Genomic DNA, 21255 nt, shown 5'->3' with positions numbered 1-21255 from the left:
TTCTGTCCTTTACAGATTACCCTTATTTTCATAGAGTGTAGGCAAGAGAAGAATGCGAATCGTTCTTGGCAACAACTTTTTATAAGGTAATCTTGTGATGATGATATGAAATGATTTGGGTCTTCAAGAACAGTAAATTCGTTAATGGCTGTCTCGTTTACTATTAGTTGTAGTCATAGTTTTAATTTCTTGGGCTAATGGCTAGTTGGCTAATACCTTTACTCTTTAAGGTATGTTGTATTATTCCTGTAATGAAATATGTGTCCAAGTCCAACTTGGTCTGTAAGCTTCAAAAACGTTTGGCTTATTGAGGTGGCTACTTGACCTTTCTGGTAAAGCATTAGGAAAAGTTGAGAATACAAAGTCTTTTATAATGTGCTTGTACAGACACGTTTCACTTGAGAGACCAAGTTCTTGAACACCTGAGGGCAGTTTGAGTTTTAAAACTTTCTTCATGAGCTTTTTTTTTTTTTTAAATAGATTCCTTACTCTAAACCATCCCATGATACACAGTCATGTGGAGAACAGATGCTGAATTCTGCCCTTTTTTAATGTCATGCTCTGAAACTCCAATGGTTTCTCCTTTACAGTTAGAAATACTGATAAAATAACCAACATGGGGTCCTGACATAGGCTTCCTGGGCTGCCCTTCTCCATTTTGTGTTTCTGAAAGAGTTACTAAAGCTATTATTTCTGGTTTGCATTCGTGGGGTCTGAAAATACAGCATGTTTTACATGTTCCCAAATTTCTCTGATTGCGTCTGAAAAAAACAGGAATCTCTCTTTAGTCTGTAAATAATCTCTGACTTCATTGTAGTGCTATAGGAACAATGAAGCTTAAAATTTTGTTTTGAAGCAAATTTTGGATTCAATGGAGGAACAGTGGATAGCAAAATGGTGTATTATAACTAACACGCATTTAAAATTTGACATGTGATGGAAGTTGTGAAAACCATGGAATTTGGAGCTGCATAAAAATGTATATATGCTTATCTGAAGTAATTACATCTACAGAGTTTCTAATTGGACCCAGTGACATAGTACACTTGTAGTTCTTCCCCTACCCTTGCCAACGTTAGGTCCTTTCACAAGTACTTCTGTTCTCCTCTTCCCTACTGTTTCTTTGCGGGTGAGTGACCTGCTGGCTTCATTTCCCTTTCTCATTTCAGCACAGGCACAATCAAATCATCCCAACTGGTGACCCTTCTGACAAGGAACTGCAGAAATGGAGTTACTTTATCCACTTAGAGTCTGACGTGTGTCCCACCGGGTTATTTTGGGATTTCTGAGGTGCAGGGCAGAGAGAAGTAAATGTTTGCACAATTCTGAAAAAAATGATGCTAAGGAAAGTTCTTATGAAAATATTGCTTTATTCTGGGATCATCTTGCATTTAAAGCAGTACAAACTTCTATTTCAAGAAGTTCCATCTTGCTGACCTTTTTAATTCAGATCCAAAAATCACCCTACAACTCTTTGACAAACCCTTACCAGGTAAGACCAGTCTAGGTAACAGGAGCCTTTCCCCAGCAGTATACGCTGGCATCACTCATTTACTGTAGCTCCAATTAATGGTAGTAGAAGTTACACTTGTAAATTCCCCCACGCATTAATGAGCGAGCAGACCCCCTCCGTTTAGTTAACCGTCTTCCAGTTACCTGGCACTTTCCCCATCCCTTGTGAGATCTCAAATATTTAATTAAAGCCTTTCCTTTTTTTTTTTCTTTTTTTTTTTTTTCTCCCCCCACTCTCCTTCATTCAGTTTGTTGAGTTGTAATTCTTGTTGGCCTGATGCCTTGGCAACATTCAGCACTTCTAATTGCCTGTATAGTCTGGCCTAGTCATGGAGCCTTTTAACTTTCATTCAGGCTTCCAGCAATATCAGCCTCACTGGTCACAAGCTTCCCACTCAGGTTCCGTTCACAGCCCTTTCGCTGATTGCTTGTTATGTATTTAAAGAGCTCCATACTGTTTATTTCATTTCCTATTTGAGATAGTCTGTTTGCTTAATTTTTTTTCTACGCTAATTTAATTTTAAACATATAGGGCTGTCTTCCTGGTCAAACAAGCCAGAATTTTGCATCCATATGTTACATTAAATAATAATAATACAACAAATAATAGTCAATGCTTTCTACTTCTATAATGTCTACCATTCAATGATCTCAAAGCATTCTTATTTTACAAGTGGTAAAATGGTGTCAAGAGACATGAACTACTTGTTAAACATTATGTATGACATCTGTTACAGAGCCAGACATAGGATTGACTAGTTTGGTTTTCACTAACAGCAGTTAGTCTAGTAATTGCAGTATGCTATAGGAATTATTAGGTTAAGATATGCTCTGACTTGAATGGGCTGTACCCTTGTAGAGATATGCATTGTAGAGACTTCTGTTCTCAGAATATCACCTTCACGGGTATATAAAACACAGAACGGACAGTGGAATGCGATGGATATTCGTGTGAACCCTGGAAAGGTTAGTAACCCCTGTAATTATAATGCGTGTTGGCTTCAGAGTCATTATTATTAATCACAAATAGCCTCGTGCATTTTGTTTTCTGTGTGAAGACCCAACATTCCCGCTTCCCTAGATTTCAGCGAACCTCTAACTTATTGTGGCTGCAATAACTCCTTTATGTCTCCGCAGAGATAACATGCTAATGTTATGACCTATGCTAATAGAATCCGAATGTGTCCTATGTCAATGTCAAACAGCATAGAGAGGTCAGTGGAAAACGGTCACTATAATTTTTGGTTTTCAAGGTTGCCTGTGCCCAGCAGGTAATCATGGCTGTAGGCTGTGAGGGCTGCCACGACCTCATCCATGGCCGAGGTCACATTCCTTTGTATGATCACTCTGCAGGAGTCAGCACTTGATCTCTTTAATACCTGCACTTGGCTTTGAGGATCTGAATGCTTATATTGTTATTACATACTTAAAGGAAAATATTACATACGTGCGTTCTTCTTCCCAAGGTCAGACAGCAGAACCCAAGGACAAAGAACAACCAATGCGATTGTATCGGTAGCGGATGTGAGCAGAGGCCAAGCAAGAAAAAAGAGGGATTCATTGCTGGCTGGGGTAGGTTCCCTAACATGGTGGCAAGCATTGTGAAATGATCTTTCATACTTTTCGGGAGTGAAATTAGCTCAGTCCCTGTGGTGACGCAAGGATTCCTAGGGACTGCAGAGGAGTAACAAGGTGGACTGGAAAGCTAAGAGCTGAGGTATGTGGAAGTACAAGGTTATACAATATCCTTGAAAGAAAAATCTTAAAATGGAATCTGGTTGTTTAAGATAAGAACAACTCAAACTGTGATCATGTCTGAAAAGCAGCGATATAAAAACCAGTTTGCTACAAATACAGGATTTCATTTGTAAAATAAATGTATGTCCAATTATTTTTACACTTTTCCTTGTTTGACCAATATGTATTCTGAGCTCAGTGTTACGCATAACTTGGTGCCCAGGGATGCATTTGGGCTTCTCTTGGTAAAGGACTGTGTGGGCTTCTGAACAATAGTCTGCCAAGCAATGTATCACGAATCCTAATTGTTTTAGAAAACAGTTGTTCTTTTTCTTCAGCAAATACTGTTGTATCCACATTATTAACATGGATATGTAGAGTCGTTTTGAAAATCATTCTCGGTTTGAAGAATTCTAATGCTTCATACAGTGATTATGCAAAAGTCTCATGTATAAGCAATACCGATGTTACTGGAAGCGCCTCATACAGAGTCCAAATATAGCAGATCAAATCAAAACTGTGCTACATCTTAAGCAACTGTTGACCCATTTCCATATCAAATTGGTTTCTGTCACAGAAGACTTTGCTTTTTCTTTTAGAGATATTTACTTGTGCTGCAGTAGCTCAAGTACAGTAACAGCACATTTTAGTCTAGGGTCGTCTAATAATTGGTCAATTGGTTTTCAACTTTGTTCATTAACAACTTTCTATTTAAGAGACTGTTATAATGAAAGGTTTGTTCCTGCTCTGTAATATGTGAACGTACCACTGGCTCCTGTAAAATCAGTCGCCGTGATTCAGCACACGCAGAGAGCCGGTGCTAGGTGCTATGCCATGTGCAGGATGCCTACCAGTTGGCTTGATAAGCTCAGTCCTAAATATCTGACTTAAATAAACTGTGGGGAGGAAATTCTATTTTAAAGATTTCACTTTTTTCCTTGTTTATCCTACTTTTTTTTTTTCTCGGGGGGAGGGGGACACGACAGCAGAATTAATAGACTGTGGTATATCAGTAAAATTTCGGAGATTGCTATAAATACCTAGAGTAGGAAGAAGGTGAGTTGTTAGCGGTGTAACTTGTTTGTGTCACTTTGTTAGAACATTAGCAGTATCTTAATATAGATTTCTTTTTTGGATTCTAATGATACATTCGTTTTGTCGGGGAGGGGATGGGGAAAAATGTGCTACTGCTGTTTTTCTGGCATGAGCTGCCGTTCTCCTCCCTGGCTGCCGGAGCCCCCACCCCAGGCGGCAGCGGTCCCTCTACCGGGGCTCGCCGCCCAGCCCGGCTCCGGCTGCTGCCATGTTCGGTAGGGATGCGCCATTGTGTGCGAACGTCGGTGTAGGCGATGCCGCTGAAGAGTAAGTCCCAGACCCACGCAATATTTTAAAGCAGGATTTATTTCTTGCACGAAAGGTGTATAGCCCAGGCAGTGGGCCAGCTGGGACCGCAGTGGGCCTGCCAGCGCCTGTGCTCCAAAGAATCTCTTATGTTGTAGACTGTCAAGCCATGCCTACAGAATTAATTACGTAATATCAACAATATTTGAACATTTTGACTTCAAAGTTTCAAACAAATTTGCCTTTTTCCCCCCCGCAATGGTTGGTATTTGTTTTGCTTTTTATATGTGGTGTTGTCTAAAATATAAGCATCTTTCACAGTATAAATGTTACAGAAAATAATTTTATTTGAAGAATAAATGTAATAGACTGTTCAGGTGATTTTGATACCTTAGCTGCAGTTCTGTGCTGAGGTCATACATTTTTTTATCATCAGTGACTACACAGATGATTCAAATGTACAAGAATATAATTTGTAAACAGTATATTTGTACTTTCGCAGTCTTTCCTTTGAAAAGTGGGTTCTGCTCACTTGGGAGAGCACTGCTGTTAACATCAGAGTTTTCACTAAGAGCTAAACTTCTTTTCTGAGGACATGGTTTTACATGCCACCTCCCAAAAGACATTTCTGATCTCTGTTAGCAGAAGCTACTCTTTCCTCCCCAAACTCAAGATCGGTATGTCAAATATAGAAACAACAAACATGTGTGGTTTTATGTCTCATGTCAAAGATGATGCCTTCAGAAAGCACAGCCGTTTCCATTCCGATGCCAGGGCAGGGTACAATATTAGCTGCCAGGCATGGGAAGCTTACCTTTTACAAGGTATGTCCTAGCGGCAGAACTAGCCTAATTCACACCCTGTGAGCAAGCAGGTTACAGCCTGCTCCAGCCCCCCTGGAGCTTCTGGTCCTCAGTGGTGCTGAGCTCTGTGTTCTCCATCTCTGCATGTAGAGGACCTCCAGGAGCACGGGGCTGTTCAGGCCCTGGTGGCCCATGAGACACGCTGCCTGTCCTGACAATAATTTGTAATGGAACATTTTCACATCAGAGAATGCAGATTTTTTTTTTTTTTTAAATGGCATTTTTATTGGAGATAGTTTGTTTGAAGAAGCAGGAAAAGTCAAGTAACTTAGCTGATTCCCAGAGGGCTCCTTGACAGCTTCCACCTTTTTGGTAACCTGTGTATCAGAGTGATCTCACAACTGGACAGTTTCAGGTCCTCCCTGTCTTACTGGTAAGCCTCTTAAGGCTGAAGGACACAAGTTTCTTGTTGCCTTGCACCTGTTAGAAGCCCAAGAAGCCTGATGGAAACTTAAAAACTGTGAGGCTTTGAAGTTACTGTGCAAGCCAGGGCTTATCATCTAGTTTTTCCAAGTAAGTGGCCTATTATAACTCCCTCCACCCCTGATTATCAGGCCTGTTTTAACTATGAATGTCTGTGATTAATTAAATTATGGTGACTCTAGTTTTACAATGCCCCAGAGAAGCAAAACCTGCCTTTGTAACAGTGTTTTAAATAGTCTCTGGCTGCAGACTGTGAATGTGCTAGATATGTTTGAGAATTTTATGGCAAATACTGGTGAAGGGAAGCCTGAATCTAGGCTTTGTTATCCAGTCTTTCATGTATGTGAATTCCAGATCTATCTAAAAGGAGAGAAAGCAAAACAAACCCTTTCTTAAATCTAAGTGGTATTCCCCAGCTGGAATCCTGTTACACGTCATCAGATACAAATATTGTTTTTAGTGAACTCCTCAAATTGATGGCTTTTTTGAAATGTTCCACTGCACTTGGCAAAATGATATAAAAACCCCATGTAACTGAAAATTTCTTTGGAATAAATAAAACATAGCTGCTATTAGCATTTAGCTTTGTATATGAGAAAAACTATTTGTGTTCAGGTTTGGTGATGATGCAACTTTGAGTCATTCTTAAATCAGAGACGTGGGTCTGAATCACAGCTAAACAAGTCACAATTTTTTTTTTTCTTCAGGGATCTTCAGCCTGGCTTTGTTCAATGAAACTGAATATGCCACATTAGAGCACAAGCAGATGATTACCAACAATGTTTATTGATGCTACCACTAAGAGAAAATGGCAGACTGATATAAAATAAAGAGACTTAGCAGATGGGATATTGGCATTTGAATTGGTTAAAATAGATTACTGATTTTACCCCAAACCTGCCCTTTTATGAACACTACAGTATTGTTGCTTGTTGAATAACTGTAAATCATATTCATCCTTATAAAATTATTTCCTGTTGCCGACACAGACTATTTATTATTACATATGCAAAGAATAATTTATTATCAGGGAAATCTAAAGCAGTGGTTCCTTGTCAGAGCTCCTGTCAGCCCTGACTTTAGACATAAGGTGTTAGCATGGAAAGTTAGATTAAAAGAAGCATTTACTCTTTCTAGGCATCCTCTCTTAATATAAAAACAGCAAAACCAGATCTGCAAGCATAATTAGACACATGGCTCTGATTGAAATCAATGGGAATTAGAAGCACTATCAAATAGCCTGCCTTTCGCTAAACCCCTGTGACTGAGGAGTCCTGAGAACTGCATGAGCCTGAAGAGGGGTTCCGAGAGTCCAGCGAAGGGGTAGAGCCGTGACCGCCCTCGAGTCCTCTGAAAACAAAATGCAGATGTAGAATAGGCCTAGGATAGGTGTAAGAACATTGTGGAGTTTAGGCTGCTGGAATCTCGCTCTAGGTGCCTAAGTAAGGCTGCAAGGTCTTGGCCGTGGTAACTCTCACAAACTCCAGGCGAGCGTGAGGAGGCACGCGATGATTAATTAGTTCTCTGGTTTTAACATCTAGCATTTTGTGCTATGAGTATCCAGCAAGCTCTGCAGGGGCTGTCTTCATTATTGGTAACCCTTTATCGTGGGTCAAGGCATGTTCTTTACATGTAGGTCATCGGAACGGTCCTGACTCACCAACATTCGCTCTGGTGGCTTTTTGCACTGGATACAGTTCTTGATGTATTTGAATTAACAGTGACCCTTAGTATCCAGGATGATTCATCACAATTGCCAATGCATATTTATAGCAGCAAAAATTCATTCAGTGCTAGTCAAGGAAATCATGTGTGAATTTAAGTCCAGTTGGCAAGGTAGTACAGTATCTGAAATGTTGGCTGTGCAGCAGCTGTCATTCTATGCCAATCTATTCTATCATACAGTAAGCAGGTGGCTCACACATATTGTTTTTACTACATATCATTTTAATTTTGCAATGTCTCACTGAAATAGGAAATGTGTGCTACTGATTTCAATAAGATTTTCTTTATTGAAGCCAGGAGAGCATGTTAATAGCATGCAGCAATTTACAGTGTAGTTGGAGTAATACAGCAGCTGGTGAACCTGTTTATTCCCTATGGCTGTAGTTGTGTATCAGTCTTAAGTGTAGCTAATTAACTTCTATTCATTAGGGATTTTACATAAATTCAAGCAGAAAAGAGAATACAAGCCCCAAACAGTTTATGTTCCTTCAGCACCCTTTTGTGATGCCATACTGCGGCAACCCGTCTCCTCTGGTAGATGTGCGTTGTCCTCAGGCCAGGCAAGAGGGACCCTCTGCTCTTCTGTATTTCTGAGACTGGTAATTTTTCGAGGTCTTATCTGCTGAAGGAAATGGCTTTATTGCAGTGTTGCATGCTAGTTGTTGTGTGTGGTAATGATACCTTGATGTATTGTAAATAACAGTTTTCACAGTACAGGACTTTGGTGTTTCTCCGCTCATCGGAATTGGTCTTTGTGTAGGTCAGGTGAGCCCGGCAGGACTGGGGGTGACAGTGTCCAACTACTGTTGGACAGTCTTAGCATCCCTGTGCAAAATGTAGTCTCTGTTTCTGGTATTTGATGATCTTCTTGGCTTTCTTGGTTCTCAGTATATTTCTTCGCTTCATCTTATTCTGGTTGGGCAAATAATATTTTCTTTCAGAATAAGCAGTATCTCCTACTTGGTTTTTGTTTCCATTTATGTTTTTTAATTTTCTGATATTTATTGGCCTGGAAGGACATCTTGCTTGGTCTAATTGTAACTCTGTATTATGGAAAGTTCTTATAAGATACTTCTCTTTGTGGGAATTACCGTCGACAGAACTAATAACATATTATCTTTTTTTTTTCCTTGCAAGTTGTTTTTTTGCCTTTCACTCAGAAAGCATGTAGATAGCAGAACCCTTATTTTGGCAAGGTGTTTCAAAAGTGTATTCTCTGAGGGGGTTTTTAGGTCAAAACAAAAAAACCCCACCCCCAAAATAACAAAAATAATTAATGGGAGTTAGTAAGGAGAAAGAGGGACAATAAAGGCATATAGTATATGGGATTGCTTCTCATCCTTTAGGCTGTAATGTCTCTTAATTCAAGATTTGCATTTTGGTGAAGATGAGTTTTTCCCCAGATGAGCCAAAAGACAGAGATAACCTACTCGACTTTTCCTAACAGCTTGTGGCTGTTCCCTTGTCCCGTTCCTTTTGTGTTCACTTCGTCTTTTTCTCACTTCCACATATTTGCTGAATGTCTCTTCTTGCTCCCTCTGACTTTGTCTCATCTCCTGTGCCCTGCAAACTTCTTTCGTTGTCCCTTCCTCTCTGCTGTTGGTTTCTTTACTTCTTATGGCCCTGACAGTTTACCAGTTCACGTGTCGTTCTATACTCAATGCCCAGTTCCTCTGAAAACCCCACTGTGACTTATATGCTTTTCCAAAACAGAATTATTGAGGCTGAAGAAGAGATCAAGTGAAGGATCAGCATCGTCCTCTCCTCTAAAATTCAACTATTTTCTACGAATTAATAAAGTATCATGCCACTGTGTGTCATGCTACTCGGGTGATCTGGTACAGCAGCTCCCTGCAGTTGTGTCATTTGAACACTGAGTGGCACTAAAGCCCATGTCACTGACAACACAAGGTATTCCAAAATAGAGACTTTAACTCAGAAGGATGCAAACTACTAGATAACACATGAGGAGGTTTTTGTATGGCTGGGAAGAGAGGTTTTACGGATGCAAACCTTTAACAGGCATTACGTATCTTCGACACGTTGCCTCTCCAGTTATTTTTGAGGAGGAATTTATCCGAAGTTTTGCTAGGGATCATTCTGAAACCTTTGAAGAATTCTTCTGACCATGATATTGATTTTTTTTTTTTTTTTTAAATCAATTGACTTTAATTCTTAACCAAGCAGGTTCAATACAATAAAAGCAAACCATTCTCTGGAAGTCCTACATCAACATGAACTTCAAAAAAAGTTCTCAGTGTTTTTAGCTCAGAGAAGCTGTAGAGAAATGTCTGGTGCTGTAAGAGCTATTGAACAACCGTGATGTCATTTCTAAAAATTATTTGCGGGCAATAATTCATATTTTGTAGTGCCCCATTGTTCCGATGAAATTTTGTACAAAATTTCAAAGTTAGTTGAGACCCATTTCCTACTTATTCAAAAGGTACAGTTTGATCAAATGATTTGAGTCTTCCTCTGAAAAAATGTCTCAGTCATATCTGCTTTTATTGTAGGAACACTGTTTTTGCGGCTAGTTCATGACATGAGTGTTACATTCAGTTTTTATAAGAGTTCAAGATCATCCGTGCTTCACTTGAACAAAACACCTGGGGCTTGACCTTAGACAGCTGCACTTTGCGTTTAACAATTTTTACTGGAGCTCAAGTGTGGGCCAGATTTGGCACGTTGCCCTGGTTCACTGTGCTGAGGACAAGACCATACTCCCAGCTCTGACCTGAAATGCTGGAGGTGTAGCCGTAGTATGGGCTTAAAAGTGATACTCTGTAAACCCACCAATTTCAGGCATGGTGTGGTGGTCCTGTTTCAAAGTGTGACTCAAATGCAGCATACACATCAGGCAAATGAAGCTAACTATAAAAATCACTTCCATTACTCTCCTTACTTGTTTTCAATCTTCTCTTATGACGCTGCAGCCATTGGAATTTATTTAATCTTGGTGCACTAAATCAATTTCTTAGTTTCCCATAGAATCTACGCTGGCTTTTAATCCTTTCTGGAGAGCGACAGGACACATGCCAGTATCAGCATCTTAACTGTTCTTCTTACTTGATCAAATTTACCTCAGTCATTCAATTGTGTATACAAGTGGCGTGTCCTATTTATTTAGTGCAAGTGCACTAATCAGATTGTGCGTTACTAACCGGAGTAGTACCTTATTTCTTTTGGCAGATGGTTGTAGGTACAGAAAGATTTTAAGTGGGTGGAGGGGGGGAATTTAATGGCACGCGTTACTTTTTGTCACCTTTCATCTGCGCGCTGTGGCACTGCCTCGCTTCTTCACACTGCTTTGAGGCTGGTAAGAACTTCTTCCAGTGAAGTGACACTGAGCCAGCTGGACGTGGTCTGGCATCACCTGGTAAAGTTAGCAGTTTCCAAAATGATCTACGTACGCTTAGAGGGGGAAAAACTTTAACTTCATGTCCAAGCACAGCTTAAGGTGGAATCGAAATGGCTACTGTGCTACTGTGTCCTGAGCTGTTTTTTGTCAGAGAAGGGTAAATCAGCTTTAATCTACCGCAGGATCTTTCAGCTCTGTGGTTTGCGTTAAGGCTTATTCTCATTTCCCATATCTGAACCTTGTTCGGCAGCATGGAAAGGGCCTCCCGCAAGTTGACCACCTCTTTTGCAGTGTCTGGCCACTAGCTAGCAAGTATCATAAGCACAACCAGTGACCAGTATATTTTCTGTTGAAAACATCCCATGATAGTGCCACAGAAGAAGCGTAGTTAATAACTTGATGCCTTGTAATCATATACCCCAAAGATCGTATGTTTTTGTTGCATTTTGCTGGGATGAAAGAGAGACCAAATAAATAAATAAATAAATAAATAAACAAAGAGACAGACAGACAGACAGACATAATCTTGGCTGTATGGTCCCTGTTAAACAGGGGGCCTGAATCTTAGAGGGATGCCAGACAAGGTTCCTATTTTAACGTTACTCTCTAGATAAAGTTTCCAGATCAGTTATACATGATGGAAAAACTCATTCCTATGCCCTTATTGCATGACAGTTATCAAGTTCCTATTCAAAATTGGGAATATTTTTGGTACTTTCTTCTTCTGCAGTGGCAGATGAGAGTTACTGCAAGGACCCTTATGTCAAGCGTTCTGATGAACTCGTCAGGCCTCCATCTGTGGTTACACGACTGACATATTCTTGTAGCTCTACGTGTCATGCTTCAGATAATTCACCAGTATATGAAATTTCAGACAAACGGGGAATTGCCTTTGCACAGGACTCTAAGGCTCTATGCTCTAAGGCTTGTGGCTTTGCACAGTTACCAAAAACTGTGCAAAATACGTTTTGTGAATTTGGACAAGCTGTACTTGTGATGTAATCACGATTGCTTTAAATGACCATAGATGATGGCAGTACCCTTGTGCCTCAGAGGTTCTTCATTTGGATACTGAATTCTTTCTTTCCTGGCAGCAAATTCATTTGTAGTTGGAGAATCTTCTTTACCTTCCTTCTATTTAATATCCCTGAACAGGTGTTTATTATTCCCCAGTATGAAAGGTTTTTTCATATATAAGCCAGCCTGGTGATACATTGTCATTCCTGTACAGTTCTGCCTGGAAAATGGATAATTTATTACAGATTTTTCACAAGCAAGAGAAAAATGTCTTCCATTAAATTGTTTTTTACTGCCTCTAGGCATTAAATCATATTCTTTTCTGATTGATGGTAGCCTTGTGATTTGGACAAACAGCAGCAATCAGCTAAGGTGAAAATGTACTCCTCTCACCTGGGGGTTTGCTCATGAGCTAAAAAGAAATGGCAGAACTTGTGACAGTGGTACTCACAACAATATCTTGGGCTAGATTTCGAGATACAGGCTTTTTCCTTTTTCATTATTGGAAAATATGTTTAATTTTTTAAATGAAAAATTAGTATTAAATACAATATTAATAATTACATATAATCATATCCTTACATTTTTTACTTGTCATGGGGAAATGGCAAAGTTTCCATGCTGAATTTGTTAAAACCCCTTTCAGTAATTTTTGAAGTTTTTGAAGCTGACCTACAGAATCATATGGTGTGATCTTCATTTTGTTTCCTCCTTTTGAATGATCTCAAAGCGTAAAGCATCCTGGAAGATATTACAGGGAGGCGGTCCTCAGTTATGCTCAGCATACGTCACATCTCTTAGGTTGTCATAGTCCTTCTTAGGCAAATGGAAGTTAAGTCTTCCAATACTACCAGTTCCTCCAGGGAACACAGCATCCCTCCAAACAAACGCAGAGTACCTGGTGCTACCACGATTCTGCTGCCAGCATTATCATATCCAAGTAATTTAGGCACGGCTCAGATATGAACGTGTGTGCTGCAATGATAGAAATACAGTTATATTCTCTGAAATAACACCAAGAAATATAATAAAATATAAATTATCTCCAATGCCAGGAGCACTGACATGCAAAAAAGTGCTCTTTCCCCCAAACAGGTTAACCTCCTGCCAACCCTGAATACAATTCAAGTGACTTAACATACTACAGTTGTGTAGTTGTAGCTTGGCCTGAGGATGTGAGAGAGACTGAAGTCTGTATGGAGAGGAAACACCTCTCTTAGTGTGGTGGGAAAAAAGGGACATACTTCTGAACTTGTAATCTTTTCGCTAGATCTATCAAGAGGCAACAAAACTCAAGCAAAATGTAGGTTTTACAAAAGGGGTCCAGGTACAATGCCAGACATCTGAGATGTGAATTTCTTGTAGCTGAGACCTGTAGCGTTATCCTGATGACCATCGGTTCTTGGGGTAGGGGAGAGCAATTTGTTCTCATGAGAAAGCTCTGGCCTCTACACACTTCCCAGTCTCTCTGTTTTGAGTGCTTCATGGGGTAGCTGGGACAAGCCCTGCGCTCTTGGTGTCCCACTTGTCTCAGCTGCAGCACACCGCAGCTTCCCCGTGTCGTAATTTCCTCTTTGTGGGAATCAGGGATTGACTGTGGGAGAAATGGTACAATGGTCTTGGTTTGGTTTGGGTATGTCAGAGTGGGAACCACGGGAGATGAGAAGCAGTCTTTGGTTCTTTAGACGGTTTAGACATTAGTGTCCCACAGTCTAGGTTGTTCGAGATACTGAGCACAGTTTATGACATAATTTTGATTAAAATCAGTCCATCATCGTTTTCAAGACACACAACCCGATGCCAACATCAAATTACGCAGCCCTGCCCCAGGTACATTTCCAGCAGTGCGGTTCAGTCAGTGTGATATTTATGCTTGATGGAAGCTTCAGGTGATCCTGATAACCTCACGCTTTCACTCTAATGTGTTTTCATGTGTGCAGTGAGAGTATTAGAGGAATTCTGGAAGCTTTGGTGGCTTCTGGTCCTGCCAGCAGATGATAACATATTTTACCTGTGTCAACACGTTGGCTGTGTTTTTTAGGAACAGGCAATGATTCCTCAGACTAGATCACTAGTACAGGCACTGCTGGGTGTAATGCAGTGTCTAGGGAGTGGGTTTACATCTGTGTCCTTACACTTACAAATCTACCAATAATGTATTTACAGAAATGGCAAAGAGATTACATGTACTAAATGGCTTGTGTGTCTCTTTTTTAATCTCTTAATGGGCTTAAAGACCCTATAAATAGATGAGATACAGAAAACCCACATTCACTGCCTTAGACATCCACAGACATGCAGATAAGGTTTTTCGAGAGCTCTTATCAGGGTTCTCTACTGCTCCAGCAAGAGTTTTTACAAATGATCTTATCTATGCATTCAATGTTACAAAAATAATTCCTGTAATATTGGCATATTAGTACTTCTCAGTTTTCTTTTTATATCTGGAGCTTTAATCTTTTTTTTTTTTTCATCTCAAGGAGGAAAGTGCAATTGTATTTGAGCTTAATTTTCACTTCTTTTCCCAAGCAAAACTTTTGAGCTCAGTTCTGTGGTCGGTGTGTTTAACTTTGGTCAAAATTGGATAAAAAGTGATGTTCAGGCTTTATGCTGATATCTACTCTGTAAATGATCTCTCTTTTTCATGTGTAATGCAAGACACCTTGGGGGGGTTACTATGACAGTGTTCGATGTGTTGAGTGTGGCTATTGGTATCTGAGCAATTTGCGTGAAATCCTTTTGAAGTCATCGGAGAGGAACTCTCAGACCATGATTCACCTTAAATGTTTACCTTAGGGTGAGATGAATTATAGCTGAGAAATGCCTTTTTTTTCTCTATAAACTATAAAATGAATCTAGATTGCTCAAAGAAATTTCAGATGTCAGTGCTGTAAGTATATAATTTGAACAGACTGCAGTTTGTTGACCTTCCTCTGTGTACCGGGGGCCTCAAACTGGAGCCAAGTTATTTCAGATATGGCTTTGTGAGTGCAGAGCAGAGGGGAATAATCACAGCCCTGTACCTTCTGGCTGTGACCTTGCTAATTCGGCCTATAGAGTTGGCCCATCCCAGGTACGGGACTCTGCACTTCTTGGTAAATTTCATGAGGTTTCTGTCAGCGCACCCCCATTTTCTGAGGTCTCCTTGAATGGCTGCTCCAGTGTATCAACAACTTGCCCCAGCTGGGTGCCTCTTCAGGAGAGCTCATTCTGTCCCATCATCTGAGTCATCGGTGTTAAACACTTGAGGCATTAGACAGGATCAGCCCCAAAATTCACTGACTGGACATGGGCACCACTTGCAGCTGGCTGCAGTTAGATTTTGAACCACTGACCACTAGCCTCTGGGCCAAAAGGACCATCCAGCTTCTCACTGACATTGTGGTTCACCCATCCAGTTCATCATACCTCTCCAGTTTCTCTGCAAGGGTGCTATGAGGGACTGCATTGAAAGCCTTGCTAATGTCAAGGTAGATGACAGTGCTTGCCCTCCCCTTGCCCACAAATAGAATCATATCACAGAATCATAGAATGGTTTAGGTTGGGAGGGACCTTAAAGATCACCTACTTCCAACCCCCCTACCATGGGCAGGGGCACCTTCCACAAGACCAGGTTGCTCAAAGCCCCATCCAGCCTGGCCTTGAACACTTCCAGGGATGGGGCAGCCACAACTATTGTGGATAGCCTGTTCCAGTGCCTCACCACCCTCATAGTGAAAAATTGTTTCCTCATATTTAATCTAAAACTACCCTTTTCCAGTTTGAAGCCGTTACCCCTCATCCTATCACTACATGCCTTGTGAAAAGTCTCTCCCCAGCTTTCCTGTAGGCACCCTTCAGAGGGACATTTCATTATGGAAGGCAATCAGGTTGGTTAGGCTCAACATGCTTGGTTTAGTTCTGAGCTGTAGGACAAATGCTTTGAAGTACTGTTGCAGCTTACAGCTTATATGTCACTAACAGTTGTGTATTGGGATCCCCAATATATTTTTATACAATTGTCACTGTTATCGAACATAATGAAACATGGTTCTGCCACATACTGTGTAGTCTTCCTAAGGGAAATCTAATGTGGTGAAATTCTTACAAAACCAATGAATTTTTATCGTTGACTTCAGTGAGGCCAGTAATTCAGTAAAGATCTCGCTTTCTGTCTTAATTACCTGCCTGTTGGGAAACGTGGGTGAATTTGTTCTCTTTGCAGAATGTAAAAGCTCAAGTGAAAAGTATTTCTCTTTAAAGAGAATAGTTACTACTTCATAGTAACTATTGTAATGACTGTAACTACTTTGTAGTAACTATTGCACTATGTATGAAAGAAAGCAATTGCAATTCAGTGAAAATTCTTTCCAAATCCCTGTTTTTGATTGGAGTTGGCTACTTCAGTAAAGAACGCACTTCCATCTGACATAGCCCATTTGACTGTATTGGATCCGTGGTGGTTTATACTGTGCTCCTGGTCTTGTGAAATCGGAAGCCAGTCAGGATCCTGGATTATGGATATCAGGTAAGATATTTTTTCGGGAAATGTAGCATGTGAAAAAATAAAAGGGGCATGTAGTTCTGTTTCACTAGTAAGTCAGTATTATTATTTTGCAGGCAAGAAAGTTGAGGCACAGCAAATATTTTTCCTGTGTGTAGTGGTTAGAGCAGAAAAGCTGAAAAAGGTGGTATTTTGAAACATAGGAAGCAGTTTTTAAAGCCAACATGGTCATCTTTGTCAATAATGTGCTACATGTGGATATAGTTTTTGTGAAAAGCCAGTAGAGAGAGAGAGATTAGGAAACTAGTAAAACATGCTTACAATGAACAGTTCTCATGTTATACAATTTCTAAAGTATTTGTTATAAAAATCTTTTGTATGGCAAGAAGGTTGCTCAGGCTGGAAGGAATGTGTGATTAGAAAATACAGTAAGAGTTGTGTTCATTCATTTTTATTTGGTATCTCAGAGTATGCTCCCAGCGGAGGTGAAAATAACCACATCTGCTAAAAGAACTCCATGATACTAGGCCCAGGTTCCCACCAAGGGTGATGGGTAGGGAAGGAACTAGATCGCCAACTCCATAAATTACCTGTAGCACTGGTTTAAGGAATTTCAGTGTTATGTACAATCTAGAGTGGGATTTTTATTGGAATATTTTAAACTTTAGCAGCTTTGTTTTCAAAATTTTAATTACAAAATGACTTTCTGTGCGGTTTTTTTTTCCCTTTTCCTCTCTCCCCCACCCCGCGTTTAGAATTTGACCTGCGTTGAATGAATTTTTTATTCTGAAAACTTTAGGAGGAGGTTTTTCTGCCAGGAATAACTGATTTAGCCAAAGTGGGGTTGCAAACAAACCCCTGGGTTGCCTGCAAATCAAGACAAGGCTGAGAATCCCAGCAGTTGGGATAATGCTTCTTACCCAAGCTGTAATGAGAAACAGATTTTTCTTTTGTCCAACAATATTTCCCCCCCCGGTGGAGACTGTTCAGTGTCTGACAATGGGAATATACTGGAAAGTTACTTGATGATTTGGGGAAATACTGTATTAGTACATGAGGTTCTAGGCTCATCAGTGGCATAATCAGAAATAAAACACAAGTTTCCTGAGTGTCAGTCTAATCTTCTACACCTGGGTGAAAAAGTACCTTCCTTAATATGCGGCCAGCCTACAAAAGCTTCATGCCAGCAGCCTTTTGATTAAATGAGAGTTTCGTTCATTCATCAACATTGCAAGGAAACAAAAAATTATTCCAACTTTAATTGTTTTCTGTACCAAAGCACATATCATACTGATTTTATTTTTTTTAATGTAACAGGAAAATGTAAGTGGTACAAACTTAAAAAGATAAAAATTTGGAGGTGAGATCTTGCCACCACAGAAGTTGATAGCAGAATTTCTCTAGAGTCCATAGAGTCAAGACTTCATCTTTTGGTTGGTATTGTTAGGCTTGCCTGGGTTTACATCAACTTAAGTACATCCTACAGAAATATTTTCTTTCATTGTTTTCTTGTTCCTAAAGCTCGGAAATTAATTTACGGTTTTACTTGAAATACAAATACCAGTAAAATGTTGCAAATAAACCATCTTTTAAAGGTTTCTCTTTATTAAAGGTGTATTTTTCAGATGAATTTGCACTAATCCTAGTCCTCTCATTGTCCAATTTTGAATATTGTGTGAAATTGTTCACTCTGCTGCTAAAAACTGCTGGCAGCCTTGTGAATGCATTTTGGATTTTGAATTATTAAGGTAGTGAGAGCATCAGAGAGACATAAAGGACTGAATTAGGTAGACTTCAAACATTTGTACTGTGGGGACACATTAAAATGTGTAGGCCATTCCTTTGTTTAGTTTTGTAACTAAGAAAGCTTAGCTCTGAATATCTGATGAATTGTTGTGAACTGGGTCTCAAGCGCAAGAGTTAATTCGGGTACTTTTTGTGCTGAAACTGTGGAAATCTGGAGTTTACTCTTGTGTACAGAAGATATTAAGTGTGCTTTTGGTGTGAATCTCGTTGTTAATTCCATGCTAATCTGATTTTGGAGCAAGTAGTGGAGACCCTGGCCTGGGACCATGCTAAGTTGCAGTAAGTGACCCTAGGTGTATGGGTTAGGAAGGGTCAGAAGAGCCCATTCTCGAGTCTCCCTGAAGGCGTGATGACAATGACACCACATGAACTAAATACTATTCTGGTATTCCTTTCATATGCAATCTTAACTTTCTATCTGGCTGAGACAAAGCCAAATATCTGTGTAAATTCCCTGTCCAAACCTAATGGCTCAGGCGTGATGCCGTGCAAACCCTGCACTGCTTCAAGAACCCACGTGGCCTGCGTACAGATGAGTCTAGTTCTCATGGCTTAGTGCTTCTGTTTCTGGGATTAACACAGACAGCTTTGGCATCTTAGATCTATGTGCAAAATATTACTGTTCATAAATTGTACAGATTTCAAGGCACAGTGTTTTTTTATAGTTACATGAGTACCTATGGAATAGCTATTGGCTGAAGTTTTGTGCCTTTTGCTCGACCACAGTAAAGCCCCGTGACCATTGTGGTCTGCTATAGAGGCTGGTAGATCCCCTGCTGAAGTGCTTATAGTCTAAGGCAAGTGATAGACAAAGGCTATGATTAGGATTTAAAAGGTGAAAGTAGGTACATGTACTTCATAATATTTACTTTAGTATGTATTTACAAACTTGAAATATTGCAAATAAATAGAACCACAGCCAGCCTCATCCATTGTTCCCAGTAACCATCATCTGACCCTGTAGATGCCCTTGTTAGGAACTCTCCGTTTGGCACAATGCTTAAGGGAACGATCGTGTTCCGTGATGTGGAAAACAGGATGATCTAGGGGTCAAAGGCATATAGTCTGGCTTCTGAATGCTGCATTGTTAAGGCAAGTTTTGGAATATTGTGGTGTTCCTGTGCAAATTCGAATAGGTCAGAGGAGCTACGACGATGGTGTGAAGTCTTCTGTTGAAGTAAGGAATTAGAAGTGCTATAACAGAAGAGAAATATTAGCAGAGTACCTACCTATATAAAGAAAATGTTCCTACTGTTAGAGGACTTCGTGGCCTAGAAGTAAAAGAAGCAGCAAGATCCAATGACTTGAAGCTCAATCTAGAGAAATGTTGTCTTACATCTGTAAGATACATCTCTAGTTATAGTTTGCTGTTAAAATAACTGAGCAAGAAACAGTATATTATCCCTTTCTTGCAGGTTTTAAATTAAGATAGCTTAATCTTTCTGAAGGATTGTTTAGGTCAGTGATTAATCGGGGCCTGATTCAACATATTTTATTTAGAAAGTCAGATTAAATGGATGATATATCTGAGGAATTTCACTGGAAAAATAACGCAAGAAAGGGTAGCTATCTTAATAATTAGCAAGCTAATGTATTGATTAATTTTATGTATTATTTTATTTTATTAGATAAAGTCTTTAACAACTCTTAATTTTATTTTATATTTCAAAATAGTATTCTTTAATATTAACTTAGCAAATAGCAAAAATCAAAGGCCCATCTTAGAATCAGAATACCATAAAATTCATAACCTTTAGTAGATGATCCATTTTGGAGAAAATTAAGGAAGTGGCAAAGAGTCGGTGCTCTTTACCAACACAGATTGTCTCACTGTGTTACAGGAGTTGTAGGATTGGGTTTGTGGATACAGACATATTTCATTGGCATTACTTTTTTTGGCTGAAGAATGTGAGAAGTTATATTAGTGAGACAATTATTAGAATACTTTTTGCAGTTCTGACGCCAATAGAAAAAAAGATTATCTTGCAATCGAAGAATACATCCCAATCAGCGTTGAACCTTTTTAGATCGTATTTCAAATGAACTAACTTAGAGTCAAATGATTTCAGACAGAGTGTATTAGAAAAGAAAGAGCCATTATTACCGCTTTCCAATGAAATGAGAAACATAACTGAGTACCACCTGTCACAAAGGCGGTACAATGATCCAGATGGATATTTATTTTCAGATAGGGAGGAAGGATGGAGAGAGGAAAAACTGCTGCCAGAATTTATGGTTTTTTTTTTCCCTCCCCTTTGTTACCTTTTTGTCAGAATAGTTTCTCTAATTACAGAGAATTTTTTTTTCTTAGGAATAGGTTATATCGATGGGATGTTCCTTTCGGCATCCAGAAGTAGTTCACTTTTTTTCCAGTAGCATGAAATGCAGTTTGAGGGGTCCACCCGTAACCATTTCATCTTGTACCGTCAACAAGACAAAAATAGAATGAAAAGGATTTTGGCTGCTTGGTAGTGATTTCTTCTGCCCCTGAAGCTTAGAAATTAATTTGCAGTTTTACTTGGAATAGAAATACCTGTAACAAGCTGAAAATAACCTGCAATTTTTAAAAGAGGTTTCACTTAAGAAATATTTTTATGATAAATACGCACAATATGAGCATTTGTAGCAATGTGTATTGTGTGTACATTTTATTTACAAGTGTATTTGCGGCTCGAGCTTAGGCAGGAACCAAGAGAGCTTGATCTAACTGATCTAACCCGAGTCCTTTCTGATTTTGAATATTGTGTGAAATTGTTCACTGCATTGCTAAAATCTACTGGCAACCTTGCAACAAGGCAACCTTGTTAGGTTTGACAGAATGCAGGTTCTTTTTGGAATTATTATTATTGGATATAGATGTAAATGAGTGAATTAGGTTTCAAGCATATTTCTGCGATGCGGACATTTTAAAGTAAGTAGTTCTCATGTTCAGTTTTGTAACTAACAACTGTGTGGAAATCAAAAATTCACTCTTTCTTGGTAGCAATTCT

The sequence above is a fragment of the Larus michahellis genome, chromosome 7, assembly GCF_964199755.1.
Source record: "Larus michahellis chromosome 7, bLarMic1.1, whole genome shotgun sequence".
Classification (NCBI taxonomy): Eukaryota; Metazoa; Chordata; class Aves; order Charadriiformes; family Laridae; genus Larus; species Larus michahellis.
Note: the sequence above shows the minus strand (reverse complement) of the source record.